Genomic DNA, 20,879 nt, shown 5'->3' with positions numbered 1-20,879 from the left:
GAATTACCCCATTTGACCTGCAAACCAACTCCTTAGAAAACTTATGGGTGACATCATGGAGGGGTTTTCAACAACCGCACAGCACAAGAACAGCTTCTTCTGACAGTTTTTGCCCATTCTGAACAGCTACAAAGGAACTTTGCAATAAACACACAGCTTACATCTTGACTTGTATAGCATTCTTATGATATTGACTTCTCATGATGTCCGAATAGATACAGTGTTGCCAACTGAGCAATTTAGTTGCTTGAATTAGCAGCTTTTCAGACTAACCTGGCATCTAACCTGTTTGTCTTCTGTGTTTTCTCAACCGCCTTCACCCAGTCTCACCTCATGTTTGACCCATTGGCCTCCAAGGACAATTTTGCTCCCTACCCAGACCTTTGCACTATTTGGAAAATAAATAATTAATTTTACTCAAACCTCTGAGTCTATCTCTGCATGTTGGGGTCCAATTCAGACATCTGCATCACACGCATTTTCCCTTGAACTCAGACCAATCTATTTTCTTTATCCCACACTCAGCTACAACACTCTCTGCCTGGCTGTAAAACTGTAGTGCTCCTTTGCCTAAGGACATCATGCAAGGAAACCTTTTTTTATTATTAATTTCACAATATTTAATTTGAAATATAAAAAAATGTAAGAAACAAATCAAACATTGGAAAAGGCTTTGAAGATTACCTTGGAGTTTTGATACCACCTTGAACAGCACAAAGCTGTAGACAAAATATAAGTAAAACACAAAGTGAATTAAATTTCATATCAGTATGCAAGTATTCCAGCAAATTGGAGAATGTGCTAACCTTTGCATATGATGTCCAACAGAGGACAGCACCGCCACATCTGATGGTCGAACACTGTGGACTTAAGAGAAACAAAAAATCCCAGGAAATAAGATAATTTATTACATCTAAACAAATCATTATCATGATGGAACTAAACTATTTGCTTCATGGCCAGTTAGCTTGACATTTAGTTACCTTAATATTCAGTTAGCTTCCAGCTAGCATGCTCAGCATGTTTCATGTTAAGTTCATGTTCATTTACTACTTAATGTCTAGTTACTCTTTTATTTAATTAGCTTTGTATTCCATTAGTTTTATATCCAGATAGCTTTTTGAGTTACTTTACGATGAAAAAGAGAAATGCTGGAACAAATTAATAAAACGGTTCCATTGGTTGGGTGGTAGGGTTGTCACAGTGACGTTAGTACATACTGAGTATTTGTATGTAGGGTATGTGTCCAAACTCAATTCATCACTACACATCCCAAGAGTTCAAACCCATGACCAGCAATCCAGATTATCCACAGCCCAATGGCTTGGCAGAACAAGAAGTGGTCAGATTGCAAACACCTGTAAGGGGATGACTGAGGACCCCTGAGCAGAGAACAACACCAATTTGCAGTAAAAGGTGGTTTAATTTACCACAGAAACAGTAGGATCAGTTAATGTACTCAAAACAATAGTCCAAGCAACAAAGTCATCCATGTGGAAAGGGACAACATAGATGATCAAAGACAAAGGCAATGGGCCAGAGTCAGACAACAAACAATGTCCATGAGGGAAGTAGCAACAGAGTTATCCATTAAACAGTCTGAGTTAATGAACAGTTAGAAAACATACCAAGTAGACGAAATGAGAAATGACAGGAAACACTAGAAGACATGTAGAAGCAGTGGAAATCACCAACAGTAAAATCAAACAGGAAGGAATGGGAGACACCAGGCATTAAGAGTAAGATAATCTAGCAAGGGAGTCTCTAGATTGACACCAGGATGGACATATCTCATCTGGGAATCTATCAAGAGACAATATTCCTCGCCATCAAGGGATCGCCACGACAACAAAATTCTTTTGTGTACTTCCAGTGCAGTGCAACACTGGGCAAACAATAATTTTGCCAAAATGTTGTTAAGAAAGGAATGAATTATTTATTTAAGATCCTAACTTGGACAGCAAAAAATGTAGATGAGTGAGTGAATTAATCCATCCCAGCCAGCTTGTGTAGATGATAATTCAAAAACAATAATATGGTTTTAAAAAGGAATACTTTGCACCATCTGTCCTGCTTAGTTATCATGTTATAGGGTAACATATGTCATAGAATCTAATGGACATCATCCTTGTTTGACCTTTACTTTGGAGACCAAAGTTTGGAGGCCAGCCCACCAGCATATACAGTTAGTCACGTCCCTCGTGATGCGAAGCAAGGCGGGGGTGTTGCTCTTATTTATAAATCTAGGTTTAGCTTACTAGCTGTTGGGGGTTACAGATATCACTCGTTTGAGCATCTGATTCTCTGCTCTGCTCAGGATATTACACATTGACAAGGTTAGAAGAATAAAAATCAGTCGTATTACTTTGTCACGTATATAGGCCTCCTGGCCTATATTCTGAATTCTTAGATGAATTTGGTGTGTTCATCTCTAACTTGTCAACTAGTGTAGATAACATTCTGATCATTGGTGACTTTAACATTCATATAAATAAGCCTTCTGATCCCCTCTGCAAATCATTTATGGAAATTGTGGATGCATTAGGATTTCGGCAATGCATTCGGGATTCGACGCACATTAGTGGAAATACCCTGGATCTGGTTCTCGCACGTGGTATTGCTGTCACGAATATTGACATCATGCCTCTTACATCAGTGGTGTCTGATCACTCACTTATTAAGTTTACAGTTTCACTGCCGTGTTTAGTGGAACAACAACCTTATATATCATTACGGCGATGTATCAACTCCTCAACTAAGACTGAACTCGAAGCTAGACTGCCTGATGTCTTAGCTTCACATTTGACAAATACCCAGTCAGTAGACAGACTTGTGGATAGTTTAAACTCAGTGCTCAAAACTACACTCAACATGATTGCACCACCTGTGTTAAAACCGCACTCCCCCAAATCACAGTCACCTTGGTTCAGTGATTATCTGTGAGACCTCAAGCATAAAGCAAGAGGTCTAGAACGGAAATGGCGTTGTTTAAAATTAGAAGTATTTCATCTTGCGTGGCGTGATGCTATCTTAGAGTATAAGCATGCATTATTGGCTACAAAGCGGACTTACCCCTTACCAAAAAGTAGTATATGCAAGTATGTTTCAAGTATACTTCTAGTTTACTTTTTATATACTTATCAGTACTATTTTTTGGTAAGGGACTACTTTGATTCGATCAACAAAAACAAGCATAACTCAAAGTTCTTGTTCAACACGGTGGCAACACTTTTGCATGGACATCCACCTGTAGTTCGCTCTCCTTTTACAGCACAAGATTTCCTGGATTACTTTGAGAAGAAAATAGAAGACATCAGGTTAAACATATCCCGGCATGCCTTAATCCAGCCACTACACTCTGCTATTGATGTGGGCGCCACTACTGAGGTATTACCTAGATTTACAGAATTTGACAGTATCTCACTAGGCATGCTGACAAAACTCGTAATGTCAACAAAAAGCACAACCTGTTTATTTGATCCTATACCAACAAAACTGTTTAAGGACCTGTGGCCCACTCTTTGGCCGACTGTGCTGGAAATGATTAATCTTTCTTTAACTTCTGGATCTGTTCCTAAATGTTTCAAATCTGCAGTGATTAAACCATTACTTAAGAAACCTAATCTTGACCCTAGTGTATTGACAAACTATCGGCCGATATCAAATCTATCATTTTTCTCTAAAATTCTGGAAAAAGTGATGTCACGGCAGCTCATAGACTATCTTACTGAGAATAATCTCTTTGAGCCCCTGCAGTCTGCTTTTAGAAAATGTCATTCCACAGAGACAGCTCTCACTAAAGTGGTGAATGATCTTCTGCTTACAATGGATTCGGACACCACTACGGTTCTGTTGCTGTTAGATCTCAGTGCTGCATTTGATACAGTGGATCATCATATTCTACTTGATACTGGAAAATCACTTTGGGATTACTGGGAGTGCCCTTGCATGGCTGACGTCATGCTTGACCAGTCGTTCTCACTGTGTTTTGTACAGTAACACTACCTCTAACCTTAGTGACATGAAATTTGGGGTTCCACAGGGGTCTGTCTTAGGCCCCCTGCTTTTCTCCCTTTATATAGCACCCCTTGGGCACATATTGCGGCGTTTTGGGATTACCTTTCACTGCTATGCAGATGATACTCAGTTATACATGCCGATAACTGCTGGTAATCTCGTTCACATAAAATCCTTAGAAGATTGCCTTGCAGCAGTGAGAAGTTGGATGTCTAGAAACTTCCTACTTTTAAACTCTGATAAGACTGAAATGATGGTTCTTGGTCAAGTGAGACATCGGCATCAATTTGACCAGTTAAGGCTCAGCCTCGGCTCGTGTGTCATACATCACACTGACAAAGTCAGGAACCTTGGGATAATTTTTGATCCTTCATTGTCCTTTGGCCTCCACGTTAGAAATATTACTAGGACTGCTTTCTTCCACCTGCGAAATATAGCGAAGATTTGTCCCATCCTGTCTATGGCTGATGCTGAGACCCTGATCCATGCATTTATCGCTTCTAGATTGGACTACTGCAATGTTCTATTTTCTGGTTTACCGCAGTCTAACATTAGGGGTCTCCAATTGGTTCAAAATGCTGCAGCCAGACTTTTGACACGAAGCAGAAAGTTCAACCACATTACACCCATTTTAGCATCCCTTCACTGGCTTCCTGTCCCAGTGAGATCAGATTTTAAGGTTCTGCTACTAACCTATAAATTTATTCACAGACTGGCACCTCCCTACCTAGCTGACCTAATTAAACCTTACGTACCAGCCCGGGCTTTACGTTCTCAGGGTGCAGGACTACTTTGTGTCCCTAAGGTGAATAAGAAGTCTGCGGATCACAGAGCTTTCTCTTATCGTGCCCCTGTTCTGTGGAATGATCTCCCTGCGTCAATAAAACAGTCAGATTCTGTGGAGACTTTCAAGTCCAGACTTAAGACGCACTTATTTTCCCTTTCATATGGCTAGCATACTGGTACAGTTTTGTTTTACGATTTTTACTCTTTTAATTCATTTATTAGTAATTGGAGCGGGCCGCAGCCTCAACTTTACCTAAATTCTGGGTCTTTTAGTGAAGTTTAGGGCTAGTGGCCAGCGATCACCTTAGTATTTCTCTGTTTTTCTTGTTGTATAATGCTGGCAAATTATACAGTTTTTTTTTTGTCTTTCTGATGCCTGATTCTGTTTTTTTTCTGTCTGTTTAAGGTGCAGCTCCATCCAGAGATGGGAGTTGTATTCGTGTTGGCGATCCTCCTGTCCTGTGCGGCAATAGCATTTCTTGTATATTTGTCCATGAATTGTTCTGTGAATTGTTCTGTAATTTATGTTTGTAGCATGGCCCAAGCAGAGGGTCACCCTTTTGAGTCTGGTCTGCTTGAGGTTTCTTCCTCAGAGGGAGTTTTTCCTTACCACTGTTGCTCTGGGGGTTGGTAAGGTTAGACCTTACCTGTGTGAAGCACTTTGAGGCAACTCTGTTGTGATTTTACATGATGTTGCACATTGAAAGATTATAAGATATTGTATGAATATTGATTTCAGCATCATAACAATATCATAGAAATTACAACCCTGTCTATATATCAGTTGTCATCCAGAGTTAGTGTCTTGAGTTACTGTTGTTTTCTACTTCTGTAGAAGACTGGAGTGACTTACCTGTTGCAGGAGATTGTTGAGATGGGAATAAATTCGGACAAGGCAGTGCAAATGCTGAAAACCAGGAGACAACAATATTATGGGACATTTGCTGAAATTGCAACAATATTTTATTGCAAGCAATTTAAAACTTTTCTTTAAAAATATTATTTAAAGGAAAAACTGTACGTAGTTTATAGAGCAAAATAAGATAAGATCAGCACAATATAATCAAAATAGGCAAATTCAATTCCCAAACTGATGGGGAAAGACAAAGGTTTAAATATAATTACGATTTCCAGCATCTTATTTCTAACTATGATATTAAAAAGTGTAGCAGACAGAGGTGAACAGTTTTTGGATACCTGTCAGTCCCACAAGCGTGATCACAGCCAGCTGTGGAAGCATCTTTCTCCTGATTTCTCACCGTGTCGTTGTGGTTTCTTCCCCCTTTGTGTTTCAGGGGAAGTCAACTTTTCAGTTATGCCTGCAATAAATTACCGCTATCACAAACATAAAGTGGAGGTAGGGTTTGACTGCATGTTCAAAGGACGGCCATAAGGTTTTATGATGAAATGATGAGACTGATAAGTTCATAGTAAAAGTTAGTAAGAGTGTGTCTGAAGCAGCTATGTTAATATGTTTAAGGAGAACCCTCAAACTCCTAGGCCTCTGGTAGAGGACCTGAGCTTATATATATATATATATATATGTGTGTGTGTGTGTGTGTGTGTGTGTGTGTGTGTGTGTGTGTGTGTGTGTGTGTGTACTGGTGTGTTGGCCGTGGAGATGCACAGGCTCTAGATTTGGTAGTAGACATTTTTCAAGGGTGGTAATAAATTGTACAAATTTTCTGTAATGAGTTGACGTGTGAGTCCAGAATGTTTTTAGAACCTAGATGTTATGTGGGCCGCTGAAGAGGAGGTACTGCTGGCCCACTACCACCAGAGGGCGCCCTGCTTGGAGTGCGGGCTCCAAGCACGAGAGGGCCCCAGACCCAGAAGAAGTGACAGCTGTCATTCATCCCCTGCACCAGCTGTCACTCGTTCATCATCATCATCACCATCATAAAAGCCGGACTGCAACTCCACCTCCTCGCCGAGAAATCGACTACCAGTACCAAGGTAATTTCTCTGCTGAATTTAAACTGTGACTTACGTCTGATCTGTTTGCAGCCGTTGTCCTGTGGTGCCCTTTCAGCTGGGTTGGCGGTCAGTGAGAGAAGCGACGTCTTCGCCTCTCACTCCATCCAGATAAGTGGTTACAGGAGCTGCTAGTGTGTTCCTAGTTTGGAGGTGGAGGTGCTCCCTCCTAACTGTGTTTGGACTGCGAATTACTGAGTGTGCGGACTCACACTCACACATCATCTTTCTGCTTTCTGCCAGCAGTACCAGGGTCGACAGCCGAAGACAGAGGCCACCTGGGGACTCGGGACTTGGCGGCTCCGGTGTTCTTCAGACCGTTGGTGGTGGAGGCCGTGTGGGACTCGGCTTCTCTCTCGTCAGGGGTCTTCTATCTTCGAGCCTGCCCACACGTCACCTGGTGTTTATTGACTGTGAAAATTACGACACGTTTCGTTGTGTATTATCACAACATTAAATTGTTACCTTTTGGCTTACTCATTGTCCGTTCATTTGCGCCCCCTGTTGTGGGTCCGTGCTACGACACCTTCCCAAACAGGATTTCTCGGCCATCGTCATGGATTCCGAGGGGCGTCAACTCAAGCTTGAACGGCCAATGGAAGAGCCAGGAGCGCAGGCGTCAACGGGAGGCGGGTTGAGTGAGCTGCAGCAGATCTTAACCGCCTTCAAGGCCCGGTTAGATTTAGTGACCGAGCAGAGTGTCCTCCTTAATTGGAGGGTGGAGGCTCTCACCGCCAGCGTGGAAGCGCGCGATCAGGGCGCTGCTGCAGCCACTCCTCTGGCTGGTCCTGGGCCTGTATCAGATGTTCCACTGGTCATTCAACGAACCCCCCCACCGTCCCCTGAAGCATACATAAGCCCTCCGGAACCGTACGGGGGCTGTGTCGAGACGTGCGCGGACTTCCTCATGCAGTGTTCGCTCGTCTTTTCACAGCGCCCTGTCATGTACCCATCAGACGCTAGCCGGGTGGCTTATGTTATTAATTTGCTTCGAGGAAAGGCACGCGCATGGGCTACGGCGCTTTGGGAGCAGAATTCACGGCTCCTAACGTCTTATACTGGGTTTGTACGGGAATTCAAACAAGTGTTTGATCATCCCAACAGAGGCGAGACCGCTTCAAACGTGCTGCTGTCGATGAGACAGGGGCGCTGTAGCGCAGCCGAGTATGCAGTCGACATCCGCATCGCGGCAGCGAGGTCCGGCTGGAATAACGTTGCGCTCCGCGCCGCCTTTGAAAATGGACTGTCCCCGGTCCTTAAGGAGCACCTACTGACCAAGGAGGAACCGCGGGATATTGACGGGCTGGTCGATTTAGTTATACGCTTAGACAACCGTTTAAACGAGCATCGTCGGGAGCAGGCCGGGAGGCGTGACCGGGCATGAGCCGTCCCTCCCCCTTCCGGTTCCGACAAGGTGACGTCGTCCCCACGCTTCACTGCCAGAGAGCTCCGTGTGGCTACAGCTCCCCCTGCTGAGGAGGCTATGGACACGAGCAGGGCCAAATTAAAATCAAATATCAGACAAAGGAGGCTGGCCCGCGGGGAGTGTTTTGTCTGCGGCTCTTGCGAGCACATGCAGAAGGACTGCCCTAAAACGGTCAAACTACAACGCCCGTCCTTAGAAACTGGGCTAAGGGTGGCCCATAACACGCACGCGGAAAAACCCCGCAAATCTGCACGACTCCCAGTAACAATCCTTTGTGGGGATTTAACCCTTCACGCCCCAGCACTGATAGACACGGGGTCTGAAGGGAATCTGCTGGACAGCAGATGGGTAAAGGAAGTAGGGCTCCCTCTGGTGGCTCTGCCGGCACCATTGCAGGTGCGAGCACTAGATGGCACCCTGCTTCCATTAATCACACATCAGACACAACCAGTGACTTTGGTTGTGTCTGGGAATCACAGGGAGGAGATAATGTTCCATGTAACACCTTCTACCTCCCGAGTGATTTTGGGCTTTCCATGGATGGTGAAGCACAATCCCCGGATTGATTGGCCGTCTGGGGTTGTGACGCAGTGGAGCGAAACCTGCCACCGGGAGTGCTTAGGATCCTCGGTTCCTCCCGGCACCACGGCTAATGAGGAGGTCAAAGTCCCCCCCAATCTATCGGCGGTGCCAAAGGAGTACCATGATCTTGCTGACGTTTTCAGCAAAGATCTGGCGCTCACTCTTCCCCCGCACCGACCGTATGATTGTGCCATCGATTTGGTCCCGGGCGCTGAGTACCCGTCCAGTAGATTGTACAACCTCTCACGTCCGGAACGCGAATCAATGGAGACCTACATCCGGGACTCCTTAGCTGCCGGGCTGATCCGAAACTCCACCTCCCCGATGGGTGCTGGTTTCTTTTTTGTGGGCAAGAAAGACGGCGGACTCCGTCCATGCATTGATTACAGAGGGCTGAACGAGATCACGGTTCGCAACCGATACCCGTTACCTCTGTTGGATTCAGTGTTCACGCCCCTGCATGGAGCCCAAATTTTCTCTAAATTGGATCTTAGAAACGCGTACCACCTGGTTCGGATCCGGAAGGGAGACGAATGGAAGACGGCATTCAACACCCCGTTAGGTCATTTTGAGTACCTGGTCATGCCGTTCGGCCTCACTAACGCCCCCGTGACGTTCCAAGCTTTGGTAAATGACGTCTTGCGGGACTTCCTGCATCGGTTCGTCTTCGTATATCTGGATGATATACTCATCTTTTCCCCGGACCCTGAGACCCATGTCCAGCATGTACGTCAGGTCCTACAGCGGTTGTTGGAGAACCGGCTGTTTGTGAAGGGCGAGAAGTGCGAGTTCCACCGCACTTCTTTGTCCTTCCTGGGGTTCATCATCTCCTCCAACTCCGTCGCCCCTGATCCAGCTAAGGTTGCGGCGGTGAGAGATTGGCCCCAACCAACAAGCCGCAGGAAACTACAGCAGTTCCTAGGCTTTGCAAATTTCTACAGGAGGTTCATTAAAGGTTACAGTCAGGTAGTTAGCCCCCTGACTGCCCTGACCTCCACCAAGGTCCCCTTCGCCTGGTCGGATCGGTGCGAAGCCGCGTTCCAGGAGTTGAAACGCCGGTTCTCGACTGCACCAGTTCTGGTGCAGCCTGATCCTGATCGCCAGTACATAGTAGAAGTGGACGCCTCTGACTCAGGGATAGGAGCCGTGCTGTCCCAGAGCGTGGAGGCTGATAAAGTTCTCCATCCTTGTGCCTTTTATTCCCGCAGGTTGACCCCAGCTGAACGGAACTATGACGTCGGCAGTCGGGAACTTCTTGCGGTGAAGGAGGCTCTTGAAGAGTGGAGACATCTGCTGGAGGGGGCATCGTTGCTCTTCACGGTTTTCACGGACCATCGGAACCTGGAGTACATCCGGACCGCCAAGCGGCTGAACCCAAGGCAAGCCCGCTGGTCTCTGTTCTTCGGGCGCTTTGACTTCCAGATCACGTATCGCCCCGGGACCAAGAACCAAAAACCAGATGCATTGTCCCGAGTGCACGAAGAAGAAGCCAAAGCGGGGCTGTCGAACCCCACCAAGACCATCATCCCCGAGTCCACTGTCGTGGCCACCCTCACCTGGGACGTGGAGAAGACCGTCCGGGAGGCCCTGACAAGGAGCCCGGACCCGGGGACTGGCCCCAAGAACAGACTGTACGTCCCACCAGAAGCAAGAGCTGCCGTATTGGACTTCTGTCACGGGTCCAAGCTCTCCTGTCATCCCGGAGTGCGTAGGACCGTGGCAGTAGTCCAGCAGCGCTTCTGGTGGGCGTCCCTGGAAACCGACGTCCGGGACTACGTCCAGGCCTGTACCATCTGCGCCAGGGGCAAGGCAGACCATCGGAGGACGACGGGACTCCTCCAACCCCTGCCAGTGCCTCATCGCCCCTGGTCTCACATCGGCCTGGACTTCATCACGGGCCTCCCGCCGTCCCAGGGCAACACCGTTATTCTCACGATAGTGGACCGGTTCTCCAAGGCGGCCCACTTCGTGGCCCTCCCGAAGCTCCCGACAGCCCAGGAGACGGCAGACCTCCTGGTCCACCACGTCATGCGGCTGCATGGGATACCATTGGACATTGTATCAGATCGTGGTCCCCAGTTCTCTTTGCAGGTGTGGAAGAGTTTCTGTAAGGAGCTGGGGGCCGCCATGAGTCTCTCGTCCGGGTACCACCCCCAGACCAACGGCCAGGCAGAGCGGGCTAACCAGGAGTTGGGACAGGCCCTTCACTGCGTCACCTCCGCGCACCCGGCGGCCTGGAGTCACCATCTGGCCTGGATCGAGTATGCCCATAACAGCCAAGTCTCGTCTGCTACCGGCCTCTCCCCTTTTGAGGCATGTTTGGGGTTCCAGCCCCCATTGTTCCCGCTGGTGGAGGGAGAGGTCGGTGTGCCCTCGGTCCAGGCCCACCTCAGGAGGTGCCGCCGGGTGTGGCGGACCGCCCGCTCTGCCCTGTTGAAGGCCCGGGCGAGGGCCAAGACCCATGCGGACCGCCGGCGTTCCCCGGCCCCCACGTACCAGCCCGGGCAGGAGGTGTGGCTCTCAACGAAGGACATCCCCCTCTGTGTGGACTCCCCCAAGTTAAATGACAGATACATCGGACCCTTCACAATCCTCAAAATCATCAACCCGGCCACAGTGAAGCTCCAACTCCCAGCTTCACTGCGGATCCACCCGGTATTCCACGTGTCCCGTTTCAAGCCACACCACACCTCGCCCCTCTGTGCACCTGGACCTACGCCGCCTCCTGCCCGGCTCATCGACGGGGAGCCTGCTTGGACAGTCCGCAGGCTCCTGGACGTCCGTCGTAAGGGCCGGGGGTTCCAATATCTGGTGGACTGGGAGGGGTATGGACCTGAAGAACGCTCCTGGGTGAAGAGGAGCTTCATCCTGGACCCGGCCCTCCTGGCCGATTTCTACAGAAGACACCCGGACAAGCCAGGTCGGGCGCCAGGAGGCGCCCGTTGAGGGGGGGGTCCTGTTATGTGGGCCGCTGAAGAGGAGGTACTGCTGGCCCACTACCACCAGAGGGCGCCCTGCTTGGAGTGCGGGCTCCAAGCACGAGAGGGCGCCAGACCCAGAAGAAGTGACAGCTGTCATTCATCCCCTGCACCAGCTGTCACTCGTTCATCATCATCATCACCATCATAAAAGCCGGACTGCAACTCCACCTCCTCGCCGAGAAATCGACTACCAGTACCAAGGTAATTTCTCTGCTGAATTTAAACTGTGACTTACGTCTGATCTGTTTGCAGCCGTTGTCCTGTGGTGCCCTTTCAGCTGGGTTGGCGGTCAGTGAGAGAAGCGACGTCTTCGCCTCTCACTCCATCCAGATAAGTGGTTACAGGAGCTGCTAGTGTGTTCCTAGTTTGGAGGTGGAGGTGCTCCCTCCTAACTGTGTTTGGACTGCGAATTACTGAGTGTGCGGACTCACACTCACACATCATATTTCTGCTTTCTGCCAGCAGTACCAGGGTCGACAGCCGAAGACAGAGGCCACCTGGGGACTCGGGACTTGGCGGCTCCGGTGTTCTTCAGACCGTTGGTGGTGGAGGCCGTGTGGGACTCGGCTTCTCTCTCGTCAGGGGTCTTCTATCTTCGAGCCTGCCCACATGTCACCTGGTGTTTATTGACTGTGAAAATTACGACACGTTTCGTTGTGTATTATCACAACATTAAATTGTTACCTTTTGGCTTACTCATTGTCCGTTCATTTGCGCCCCCTGTTGTGGGTCCGTGCTACGACACCTTCCCAACACTAGAACCTTAGAACAGTTTTTAGAAGAACTCAGGCCTTTTATTTCCTGTTAATTATGTAATTTTTGAATGTTATTTTACTGTCTTAAAATGTGTTTAGAAATTGTTTTGGTTCTTGTTATCATATACACGTTATTATTATTAGTAGTAGTATTACCAGTATTATTTTTATTTTATTATTACTTCTAATTCGTCAATTAATATTTAAATGGACCAGAATGGAAATGTGTTTTCACTTTCTTGTGTCATCCATGTATTTTTAACATATTCACAACTATATTATGCATTTACATTGAACTTACTAAATACAATCACACTTTTAATATATAGATGATTTACCACCCCTGCTGGAATGGCGTGTGAGTCCGGAATGTAATTATCACATTGTTCAGTGTTGTTAGCTAATATCCATAGTTTCTCCAAAAATATTTGTCCTATTAAATTTCCATTTTGGTGGCATTCAACCTTCACCCAAAATACATAAGCATACCAAACGTCAAATGTCAGCTCTCCCCAGTTTGTCTGTGATCAAGGTTATACGCACACATGCATGCAGAGCTTTTTGTCTTTTCTGCTTTCTGCTGCAAGCAGGTCCCTTTAATTTTACACACCCACAAACTGAACTGCAAAAACACAATAAATCTATAACAACACTGTTAAACTAACATGAACCACAATAACTTTTAAAACTCCAAAACCCCGAACTCCCATGGTGCATTGCAGCACAGCATCCTTTTTTCACTGTTGTTAGCTAAAATTGCTAATTTCTCCAAAAACATTAGTCCTATCAACTTTCCGTTTTCACAGCATTCATCCTTGACCTAAAATAGATAAGCATACCAAATGGCAATTGTCAATCTCTCCTCATGTTCCCTGTAATCAAAGCCATACACACACACACACACACACACACACACACACACACACACACACACACACACACACACACACACACACACACACACACACACACACACACACACACACACAGAGGCCATTTGGCTATGATAGTGTAGATATCAGAAGTTTTGAGCCTGACATTGATGTGGTCCTCCATGTTTTGCATTGTGATAATCCCTCATTTCTAAACATTGCACCAAAACTATCACTAAGCAAAGGCCGGGGAGGGGCTGGGGGTGTAGCAACTGAGGCAGAGTGGTGTCAGATGAAATCAATAATCCAATCAAGGGATCCTGTAATCTGGATTAACCAGTCCAGTTGTTGGTTGGGTGTAGTTCAACCAGTCATCTTGATGTGATAATAATACTGATGCCTACAGTGCATCCAGAAAGTATTCACAGTACTGCACTTTTCCGCATTTTATTTTGTTACAGTTTTATTCTAAAATGGATGAAAATCATCTTTCCTTAAAATTCTATGTGCAATACCCCATAATGACGATGTGAAAGAAGTTTTATGAGATTTTTGCAAATTTATATATATAAAAACTAAGGAATCACATATACATAATTATTCACAGCCTTTGCCATGAAGCTCAAAGCTCAGGTGCATCCTGTTTCATTATCCATGAGATGTTTCTACAGCTTAATTGGAGTCCACCTGGGGTAAATTCAATTGATTGGACAGAATTTGGAAAGGCACACACTTGACTAAATATAAGGTCCCAGAGTTGACAGTGCATGTCAGAGTACAAACCAAGCATGAAGTCAAAGGAATTGTCTGTAGACCTCCAAGACAGGATTGTCTCAAGGCACAAATCTGGGGAAGGGTACAGAAATAGTCCTGCTGCTTTGATGTACCAATGAGCACAGTGGCCTCCATCATTCATAAATGGGAGAATTTTGGATCCACCAGGACTCATCCTAGAGCTGGCCGCCCATCTAAACTGAACGATCGGGGAAAAGGGCCTAAGTCAGAGTGATTGACCAAGAACCCGCTGGTCACTCTGTCAGAGCTCTAGCATTCCTCTGTGAACAGAGGGGAACCTTCCAGGACAACCATCTCTGCAGCAATCCACCAATCAGGCTTGTTTGGTAGAGTGGCCAGACAGAAACCACTCCTTAGTAAAATGCACATGACAGCCCACCGGGAGTTTGCCAAAAGGCACCTGAAGGACTCTCAGACCAAACAAAATTCTGTGGTCTGATGAGACAAAGATTGAAGTCTTTGACATGATCGTCAGGCATCATGTTTGGAGGAAACCAGGCACCATCTCTACAGTGAAGCATAGTGGTGGCAGCATCATGCTGTGGCAATGTGGCAACGTTTTTCAGTGGCAGGAACTGGGAGACTAGTCAGGATTGAGGGAAGATGAATGCAGCGATGTACAGAGACATCATGGATGAGAACCTGGTCCAGAGCACTCTTGACCTCAGACTTTGGCAGCGGTTCATCTATCAGCAGTACAATGACCCTAATCACACAGCCAATATATCAAGCAAGTGGCTGCAGGACATCTCCGTGAATGTCCTTGAGTGGCTCAGCCAGAGCCCAGACCTGAATCTGATTGAACATATCTGGAGAGATCTGAAAATGAAAAAAAGTGTACAAATATCTTTGTAAAGCTCAGTGTAGGTGTGCTGCCATCACTGTGCTTTGAGAGACAACAACTGTTTTTTTCAACTCGGAGCTGCTGCACAAAACCACAGATGAAGAGCTTGCAGCATTAAATGAACCCTGACCTCTGCAATCGATCCACAATACAAAAATAATATTAACGCACAGTGACTTGGAGAAGTAACTTTAATCTGATTCTTGATTTGGAAAGATTAACACGTAAGATTACTCGTTACTGAAAAAAGCAGTTATATTAGAGTAACCTGTTACCGGCATCAACGCTTATGTGCATGTGATTTCTTAGTGTTTTTCTTTTTCATAAATTTGCAAAAACTTTGAAAAAAGTTTTTTTTTAATGTTGTCATTATGGGATTCTGTGAGTAGAATTTTGAGGGAAAAAATTAATTACTTCATTTTGGAATAAGGCTGAAACAATAAAATGTCATGAATCGACCTGTCCCAGCTCCTGTTTTGACTTTGTCCCCTCATTGTCTGCCCTGATTGGTTGTTTTTTTTACTAAAGCCGTGTCTTTAGTGTCATTCGAGTTGTGTTCCTGTCTTTTATTTATTTTCTTGTTCTGCCTTTTTCCCACTGTAGTCACAATTGTCTTATTTGCTTGTTATGCTTTAGTCTTGTCTTTTCTGTGTAGTATACTTTTGTCTCTGGTTTTGTTTTCAGTTTATCATTTATCTTCTGTTCAGTCATTTTTGGCATTATCGGTTATTCTGTAGTCTCTAGGTTTGTTTTCGTTTTTCTGTTTAGTCTATAGGTTGCTTTGCCATTGTGTTATTTTTAGTTTTTATATGTTAGCCATGATCAGTTCCGTCCTAGTTTAGTCTTACTCTTTATGTTCTGGCTGGTCTGTTCATCTTAACATTTATTAGGTCTTTGGTCATTTCTTTCTGTTGAGATTTTATGTTGTTCACTGTTGTTTTTTTCTCTGTTTTCTTTCGTCTCTATCTCACAGCACTTGTCTCTGTATTTTGTCTTTTCTGTTTTTCTTTCATTAGCAGGATTATCTTCTCTCTTGGTTTTTGCCGTTCAGTCTTTTTGCACTCTGTCATGCCCACTTGAACTTTCTTGTTTCTTCTGTTTCCCACGCCCCCTTCCTGAGCCGTCTCACACACCTGTTCTCACTTATTATTTAAGCCCTCTGTTTTCACTCAAGCCTCACCAGTTTGTTGATTTTCATAGTCCTCGTTTTTTCATAGTTCTGCTTTGTCTTGCCATGTTTTAACCCTCTTTGGTTTTCGTGACCTTGCCTTTGCTACTGCCCTTGAAAATTGTCTACCTGTGTATATAACTGTGCTATAAATGTGCTTGCTTTTTTGAGGACACCTGTGCCTGCTGACTACCTGTATTGCCACACCATTGATTGTCAAATTGCGTACCGAATCCCACCCTGTTTTACGATAAAGCCTTTCTACTCCAACACCACAGTCTGTGAGTTTTGCACTTGGGTCCCACAACCTTCTCTGCCACGTCACCTCGAGCCCTTGTCACAAAATGTGTAAAAAGTGTCAATGCTTTCCGGTTGCACTGTATATACTAGATGGAAATGTTGGAAAATGAAGCATCTTGTTTTGTTTAAATTAAAAGTCATCCAGGTTCCACGTGGATTTCAATCAACACCAACATTAAGGGGGTGCTACATACATCTTGGTGTCATTGGTCATTTCACCAAGTTGTGTTGAGTTTGGTGAACACTGAGGAGTCCGACTGATGGTCAAAATGGCATCAAAATATAAGCTAACTTTTGCCATGACTGCTCCTATACAAGGACAGGCAGACACAGACACTGGTCTCATTTAGCTGAGGTTTAGTCTGTGTGAAACAGAACGTGCAGACAGGACGTCAGCATTGTCTCCAGAGAACTGTGGACACTTTTACTGTTAGAGGACAACTTTCTGCAATCATTATTGGTGGTAATCCTGATAAAAGGCTGTACTCTCCTGCATTTTAGATGGTTATCTTCCCTCAAGGACAAGCACTGTGTATGAACCCCCTGCCAAAGCATGACGTTTATCTTCCTGATTAACACTAATCTGTAATCAAGGTTAGCTACAATGAACACTGTGTACTATAGTTGCAACACTGAAAGTGATCCATGCAAACAATTAAAAATTGAATGACCTGACTGCAAACGCTCTTCACTGAAGCACTCAATTCCATGTCTTGGCAAGAGTTTTCAAGATCAAATACTGCGGAAAAATGAATGAGATGCTATTAAAATATGTATAATAACTCACACAATCACTGTGGATGAATCCACACCAGCTGAAATTCCCCCAAATAAAAATATATCTTACATTTAAGAGTTTTAAATTAAATTAATGAAGTGTACAAAAATCTCCCAAATAACAATCACTATCTATTTTGACATCATACAACCCCAGTTCCAATGAAGTTGGGACGTTGTGTAAAATGTAAATAAAAACAGAATATAATGATTTGCAAATCCTCTTCAACCTATATTCAATTGAATACACCACAATGACAACATATTTAATGTTCAAACCGATAGACTTTGTTGTTTTTGTGCAAATATTTGCTCATTTTGAAATGGATGTCTGCAACACATTTCAAAAAAGTTGGGACGGGGCAACAAAAGACTGGGAAAGTTGATGAATGCTCAAGGAACACCTAATTGGAAACAGGTGAGTGTCATGACTGGGTATAAAAGGAGCATCCCCAAAAGGCTCAGAAATTCACAAGTAAAGTTGGGATGAGGATCACCACTTTGTGAATAACTGCATGAAAAATAGTCCAACAGTTTAAGAACAATGTTTCTCAAAGTTAAATTGCAAGGAATTTAGGGATTCCATCATCTACAGTCCATAATATAATCAGAAGATTCAGAGAATCTGGAGAACTTTCTACACGTAAGCGGCAAGGCCGCACAAAAACAATAAAGTTTATCAGTTTGAACATTAAATTTGAACTTGAGCTTATTTATTTTGGCACACAAACTCGACAATAACAAAAACTGATACACAAGACAATTCCATGACATGTGTGACCAAAAAGGGGTGAGCAAAAGCAAAGCTTATAATCGCCCACCCCATATATAGACACACACATACATACATACATATATGCACATTACCAACCCCCAGAGCAAGCACACAGGCGACATTGGTAAGGTAAGGTAAATTTCTTGTCTTTGTGGTGTATTCAATTGAATATAGGTTGAAGAGAATTTGCAAATCATTGTATTTTGTTTTTAATTTACATTTTACACAATGTCCCAACTTGGAATTGGGGTTGTAGAATTTCTAAAATATGAGTTGCTAAATAAAGGGACGTCCCTGAAAAAGATGTTGCTTGGATGGCAGCATGTGTTGCTCCAAAACCTGGATGTACCTTTCAGCATTGATGGTGCCATCACAGATGTGTAAGTTGCCCATGTCATGGGCACAAACACACCCCCATACCATCACAGATGCTGGCTTTTGAACTTTGCGCTGGTAACAATCTGGATGGTCTTTTTCCTCTTTCCTCGGCGTCCATGATTTCCAAAAACATTTTGAAATGTGGACTCATCAGACCACAGCATACTTTTCCACTTTGTGTCTGTCCATTTCAAATGAACTTGGGCCCAGAGAAGGTGGTGGCATTTCTGGATGTTGTTGATGTATGGCTTTCGCTTTGCATGGTAGAGTTTTAACTTGCACTTGTAGATGTAGAGACGAACTGTGTTAACTAACAATGGTTTTCTGAAGTGTTCCTGAGCCCACACGGTAAAATCCTTTACACAATGATGTCGGTTTTTAATGCAGTGCCGCCTGAGGGGTCGAAGGTCACGGGCATTCATTGTTGGTTTTTGGCCTTGTCACTTACATGTAGAAAGTTCTCCAGATTCTCTGAATCTTCTGGTTATATTATGGACTGTAGATGATGGAATCCCTGAATTCCTTGCAATTGAACATTCAGAAACATTGTTCTTAAACTGTTGGACTATTTTTTTCACGCAGTTATTCACAAAGTGGTGATCCTCGCCCCATCTTTGCTTATGAATGGCTGATCCTTTTGGGAATGCTCCTTTTATACCCAGTCATGACACTCATGTGTTTCCATTTAACCTGTTCACCTGTGGAATGTTCCAAACAGGTGTTCTTTGAGCATTCATCAAATTTCCCAGTCTTTTGTTGCCCTGTTCCAGCTTTTTTGAAATGTGTTGCAGGCATCCATTTCAAAATGAGCAAATATTTGCACAAAAACAAAAGTCTTTCAGTTTGAATATTAAATATCTTGTCTTTGTGGCGCATCCAATTGAATATAGGTTGAAGAGGACATATATGTTATAGGGTAGCATATGTCACATGTCAGAATCCAATGGATGTTGACCTTGTTTGACCTTTACTTTGGAGATAAAGCATTCAACACATTCAGAACTATTCCATTTATTAAACCTATTAGTTCAACCAATAATTTGCATCACAACTAAAACTTTTGACCCCTGCACAAACTGAAATTAACCTTTGTCACCATTCTTGCTGTTTTTACTCCAAACATTCAGTCACAGATAGTCCAAACTATACCTTTTTTGGAATATTTATGACCAGACAAATACTGCAGTATAGTTTTCAATATGACTGGAGCATTTTTAAAAGTTTTGACCCCTGTGTAATTCTTCAGTTGACCCCTATCTAGCTGCCTATTGGAAATTCAAGTGGCTAATTGTTTTTTTCAAAAGAGTAATGTCTAAGATGTATTTGTGCCAAATTTGGTGCTTCTATCACCATTTGCACGATTTTCAGTTATCTGCTGCACTATTTCGCCCAGCACAGCTTGTTGCATAGCAGCCACTTTTCGCTGTAAAACGCTCACCAAGATTGAAAATTGGTTACCTGTCTCTTGTAGCTCATGTGACCAAGGGGTGGTTGGGGGTCCCAGGCATGCTTGAGAGCATTGTCAACAGTGCCACTGGAGTGACCTCTGCTGAACAAGCTGTTTAATTACACCATTTCCAGCAGCCACAGTATTTTTCTGCATTGTTTATTTGGTAAAATATATTTTCATGTGCAGTCACTGCTTTTTTGCATTTGCGCAATATCTCTAAAATTAGAAAGGTCTTGTCTCAGAGTGATGCTGAAAAGCTAATTCATGCATTTATTTCCTCTAGGCTGGGCTATTGTAATTCATTATTATCAGGTTGTCCTAAAAGTTCCCTGAAAAGCCTTCAGTTAATTCAAAATGCTGCAGCTAGAGTACTGACAGGGACTAGAAGGAGAGAGCATATCTCACCCATATTGGCCTCTCTTCATTGGCTCCCTGTTAATTCCAGAATAGAATTTAAAATTCTCCTTCTTACTTATAAGGTTTTGAATAATCAGGTCCCAACCAGTCCCAGCAGGGGACTGCCCCTCCCTGGGCCTGGTTCTGCTGGGGGTTTCTTCCTGTTGGGGGGGAGTTTTTCCTTCCCGCTGTGGCCAGGTGCTTGCTCACAGGGGGTCGTTTTGACCGTTGGGGTTTTACATAATTATTGTATGGCCTTGCCTTACAATATAAAGCGCCTTGGGGCAACTGTTTGTTGTGATTTGGCGCTATATAAAAAAATTGATTGATTGATTGATTGATTGATCTTATCTTAGGGACCTCATAGTACCATATCACCCCAATAGAGGGCTTCGCTCTCAGACTGCAGGCTTACTTGTAGTTCCTAGGGTTTGTAAGAGTAGAATGGGAGGCAGAGCCTTCAGCTTTCAGGCTCCTCTCCTGTGGAACCAGCTCCCAATTCGGATCAGGGAGACAGACACCCTCTCTACTTTTAAGATTAAGCTTAAAACTTTTCTTTTTGAAAAAGCTTATAGTTAGGGCTGGATCAGGTGACCCTGAACC

The sequence above is a fragment of the Thalassophryne amazonica genome, chromosome 21, assembly GCF_902500255.1.
Source record: "Thalassophryne amazonica chromosome 21, fThaAma1.1, whole genome shotgun sequence".
Taxonomy (NCBI): domain Eukaryota; kingdom Metazoa; phylum Chordata; class Actinopteri; order Batrachoidiformes; family Batrachoididae; genus Thalassophryne; species Thalassophryne amazonica.
Note: the sequence above shows the minus strand (reverse complement) of the source record.